General features: G+C 44.2%; 1 non-coding gene across 1 annotated transcript; it reads right to left on the bottom strand.

The window, feature by feature from the left end:
- Positions 1-1302: 1302 nt before the first annotated feature.
- On the bottom strand, positions 1303-1374 carry TRNAT-CGU (transfer RNA threonine (anticodon CGU)). Its single transcript has one exon. It is a non-coding gene; the product is annotated as a tRNA-Thr (tRNA).
- Between the last annotated feature and the right edge of the window lie 3906 nt (positions 1375-5280).

Raw genomic sequence — 5280 nt, 5'->3', positions numbered from 1 at the left:
CTTGATCGAGAGCGGCAGTGTTGTAAATAAAAAATCGCGAAAGTAGGACTCAAAGTATGCGAAAGCAAGCGTAACTTTCCCATCTGACGGACTGGGATCGGTTACCAAGAAATTCTTTTATCCATGTCAGTACATTGGGGTGGAAGTTCAAGCGAGAAAGTTAGCGTTGCCGAGAATAAGCGTTGATTAGCTACTTTATGATGATGATGATGAAAAACTTTATTTATCCCTCTTTAAAGGGAAGGGGGCAATGGAATAGAGGGTGGGGGAGGAACTACTTGAAGTAGGCCTCCTTTATCCTCTCAGCCCACTCCAGGATGGCCTCCTGAAGATCGGGCCTGGAGCTGCGCAAGGCAGCCTCCCACTGCTCCTCACTAGATATTAATTGCTTGAGGAAAGGGGGAAGGGGGTGCTTAGGGCACCCCCACATGATATGGTTTAAGTCTGCTCTGGGAGATACACAGAATTTACAAGAGGGAGAAAGGTAAATGGCGGAATGAATGCGGTGGAGGAGGTAAGGGGACGGAAAGGTGCGAGTCTGCAGCTGTCGCCACAGAACTTCACACCTACGCGGGGATTTGCCCATGAGTGGCGGAAAGGTTAAGCGGTCTAATCGGTAGTGTGTGCAGATTTCGTGGTAAGTAATAAGTCGATCCCGCGCTGTAAACGGCGCCTCCTCCGTGGCGAGGTCCGACGCATCTGATGCCTGAGCCCGGACTTTATCAAACGCCTTTGCAAAGTCAAGAAAAATGATATCGGGAACAGTGTTAGTATCGAGATTTGAGTGTAGATCATGAAGAAATGTAGCTAATTGAGTGTCACATGACAGGCTTTTACAGAAGCCACGCTGCGACGGATTATTGAACTTGTCTTATGGGGCGTAAGCTTAGCTTCCACAAAGCCGTAATATGCAAGACCCATGCTTATGCCCAAGTTATCGCTCTGTTCGTCATAATAGCGCTCTTGTTCGTCATATCCGTGGTACATTTGGTAACGTTAAATACGCATAAAATCTAGTCTATTTTGAATGTGCGTAAGCACGAACAGTAATTACGATATGAATAGACAGATTGTTAGTACAGTGGCTGTTCGTATTGGGGTGGTGACAGATGCCATAGTGACATAAATATAAACTAGAAGAAAGGGGGCTAACCAAGGGGCCCGATTTTTATTAATCATATCATAAGAAGCCAACAAACAATTGATGACACTAAGGACAATATAGGGTAAATTACGTCTGCTTACTAACTGAATTAAAGAAATGATAAACTTATGGAAATGAAAGTGGATGAACAAACAACTTGCCGTAGGTGGGGAACGATCCCACGCCTTCGCATTACGCGTGCAATGCTCTACCAATTGAGCTACCGCGGCGCCGCTTCCCCGCCTACTTTCCTGGGTATTTGTGTTTTACAAATAGAACTAACCCGGGGAGTAGAGTTACTGTATGTGCTACCGCAGGTAGCATATACAGTAACTCTACCTGGGAGTGTAAGTCAGCGCCACCACTCGCAAACTCTGGCGGCGGATGTGGAACATCCTTTCTGACGCGGGCGTCTCGAGTACGTGATCTTTCTGGGTGAAGGCAACTGGTCAATAAACCCACACATGCTGCCTGCAGGCATCAGTGTTGCCGAATTCGAGACCGTCGTTATGTAATGAACGAGAAGAAAGGGGGCTAACAGAGGGGCCCGATTGTTATTAGTCATCCTAATCATTTTTATCAATCATATTATTCATAGCAAAGGAAAATGGGAGATATATATTTTTTTGCCGTCAAGAAAGACCTATACTGTTTCCCTCCTTTCCGAATGAACAAACCGTCGATACCTTTGACACGAACAAGCTTGCCTCTTGGGGCAGAAGCGGACAACTGGATTGCATACGGAATTTTTCGGGAAAAAATGAGCACGCAGTAAAAGAAATGAAATGAAAAACTTCACTTGTGAAGCAGTATAGGTTTTCGAGACCGAATGGTTTTGTCGAAACGATTGCGAAGTTTGAAGAATGAGTCCGTATACGGAAACGAAAGAAAATCATGCAGAAAATTATTAGTAGTTATTACTTGGTTTGAAAACATATACAAAGGACATAGAAGGAGGTAAGGAATGAAGCAGGTTGTCAACTGACATTTAAAGAGGCAAGACATATGCTCACTCTTTAGGAAGGAGTGCATAGGAAACGAAATCTAAGGTAGGATGGGAAGTGAAATGAAAAGTGATGAAAGAACTATATTACAGGTTACGAAGCCTAAAGTAAAACAGCGACGATGAATAGGACACGGCAGTAGTATGGAAACACACAGAAAAGATCACCGCAAGTAGCACTAATTACGAAAGACTACAATAAAATAATGAAGTCTCGTCAGTCGCAAAGAGAACATTAACTACAAGCAGGAAGCCAATTCAGTTTCTTGTGTAAAGAAGGGTGCACTGTGCCTCATCGCGTCAGGACGCGCGACTATTAACATATATATATATATATATATATATATATATATATATATATATATATATATATAAAGGCAATCATCGAGGGTCCTACACAAGTTGGGCTGCTAAGAACGAGGTCGCGAGATCGGATCCCGGTCACGGCGGCCGCATTTAACGTGAAAACACCCGTGTTCTTAGGTTTAGGTGCACGTTAAAGAACCCCAGGAGGTCAAGATTATTCCAGAGTCTCACACTATACGGTGTGCCTCATAATCAGATCGTGGTTCTGGCCCGTAAAACCGCTAATTTCATTTTTTTAGAGTCATACACAGTAGATCAAGAATGTGACAGTCCCTTAGGAGTAACATGCGCTGGAAGGAGTGCATAGAAAGTGTAACTGAAGATGGGAAGGGAAGTATAAAATAACGAAAGAACAAGAATACAGGTTACAAATACGAATGTAAAACAACGACGAAGAATAGAACTCGGCAGTATAGAAACGCAAAGAAAGATAACCGCAAGTAGCACTAATTACGAAAGCCTACAATAAAATAACAAAGACTCGTCAGTCACAAAGAAAAAATTAACAGCACACAGGAAGCCACTTCAGGTTCTCGTGGAAAGAAGGGCACGTTGCCTGATCGCGTCGAGCCGCGCAATCATTCGCATACAGACAATCATCGAGGGTCATGCGCAGCAGGTCAAGAAGGCGACAGTCCCCCTCATCAGTAGCAGCATGCGCTGCATAAGGATGGCTTCCACCTCGCGTCTGGGGTCCAGGCTCTCCTCGTCGTAACAGGAATCCACGTGCTATTCCGATATCGGAAGATTTTTTTCTATTCCGCATCGAGGCCTATTTGATGAAATATGTTTGTCTTGTAGGCATTCCTGGGTACGTAGAGCAAATAACCCCTCTCCGTCTCCTCGACGAGTCTATAGCTATATCTCTATAGCTAGAAATTTGAGATACGACGCAGTCCTCTTGAATTTAATTGCTCTGAGGAAGATTGCTCCAGCGAATGGTCATATATCTTACATTAAGGTTGACCCCATTGTTGCATCTGGTATACGCTACTACTCAAGCTGAGGGTAAGCTGTGCCCGGGCGTGTTAACCTTTCCACTTAGAAGGACGTGTGGGCAGGCTGTTGTGTGCGCTTTGCAGTTGCTACGAGACGCTCGAACACCTGATATTAGAGTGCCCTGTTTTTCATGTGTCGAATGAAACCACTTGCAAAGAATGCATTGCCACTAAGTGGAGTTTTAAAATTTCTATGCATAGAAGAATTTGCTTACATATTTTTTCAAGAGGCGAGTTTCTGAATTGCAGTGAACCTTTTCCAGAGTCGAAGTTTGCTATCGCGTCACAACTTCTACTATAGCGTAGTCGCAGATGTCAACCTGCGCTGCCTAGAAAATGTTGCTCACGCGTTTTACAACCACGGTTTTGCGATGCCAACAACATGAGTTAAATAGGCATTCCGACTTGGTATGAATCCTGCGACAAGCGCCAATATAGAGATGACTTGCCATGGTGACTGCTTTTGAAGAAGATTAACCGCGCTTGAAAGGTGGGTTTGGAAGTCGAATGTTGGCCCTGACTATACAAAGTACTATCCCTCCTTGGGGAGTCTGTAGGTATTTGTCTACAGCTAGAAATTTGAGATACGACATTCTCTTGAATTTTATTGCCTTGAGGCAGATTGCTCGAGCGAATGATCACATATATTATATGAAGGTTGACCCCATTGTTGCATCTTGTATTACTGATCTGTAAAGAGCAGGCATCATGTCATATGGGCCTCCTCTTTGGAGTGCCCAATTTTTGGGGTTGTTTGCTCTGCGTGCCAAAAATGCTTACAAGATAAACGTATTTCATCAAGCAGGCCTCCACTCGGAATAGAAAAAAACTTCCGATATCGGTAGCATGCGGATTCATAACTTGTAAGCGATTTTCTCGGAAAGAAAAGGACGAAGCTCTCTGTCAGCCAGCGCTTTCTTGAAATTTAAGTTGTTAATTCCTAAGGTCTAGCTGAAGTGCTCCAATCAAACGACTGTTAAAATTTTTTCGCGCTTGTATTCTCCGCCTCCTGTATTCATTCCCCCTTCGTACCATTTCGAACACCTCATCTGAAGCAGCAAAACCAGCACCATACTGTGCTATGGCGATTCTAACAGACCGTAAGGTACTCAAACAGGTTTACATTTGCCACCACATGGGCTCGGAGCAAAAGAGGCTGCAAAGATGCCGCACCTGCAATGAAAAGCTGCTCCATTTGCCGTGTTGTTGTCCCTTCATGCAACATATGTATGTGTGCATTGCGGAATTTCGATTGCTCACAAGCTATCTTACGCCTTTCGTGAGGCAAACCGCCATTTCGTATCAAGAGATCAAGAGATGCCATCCGAGTGGTGTATTCGATATGTGGTGCGGGCAGACGCCTCTACATTTGGGGGTCGCAGATCCTCCATTTCCTTATCAAAAAACCAAGGCAGAAAAAAACACTTTGGTCGCTTTAATACGCCGCCGCAGCCTTTCCAATTGAACGTAGATGTATACTGCAATGAGACGCGCATGCACAATCTTGAACCCACACTTAAGATTGTCATTCCTAACCGGTCTCTCAACGGGTAAAGTAACCTGCAAAGTGACCCTTCTTTATCGCATGTATGATGCTGTGCGAGCAAAAATGGGCTTCGAAGATGCTTACCTCTTTCGAAATAGAATGACCGACAGCGAGACACATGGTAGTCGAAAAAAGAAAGTTGAAAAACTTTCTTAAGTGTGCCCTTTGTTTTGCTTTCAAAGGGCGGTTTTCTTAGAGAACATTCTGCGCACGTGTAACAAAC

Source organism: Dermacentor variabilis, chromosome 5 (assembly GCF_050947875.1).
Source record: "Dermacentor variabilis isolate Ectoservices chromosome 5, ASM5094787v1, whole genome shotgun sequence".
In the NCBI taxonomy this organism is placed as follows: Eukaryota; Metazoa; Arthropoda; class Arachnida; order Ixodida; family Ixodidae; genus Dermacentor; species Dermacentor variabilis.
Note: the sequence above shows the minus strand (reverse complement) of the source record. Positions and strands in the feature narration are given on the sequence as shown.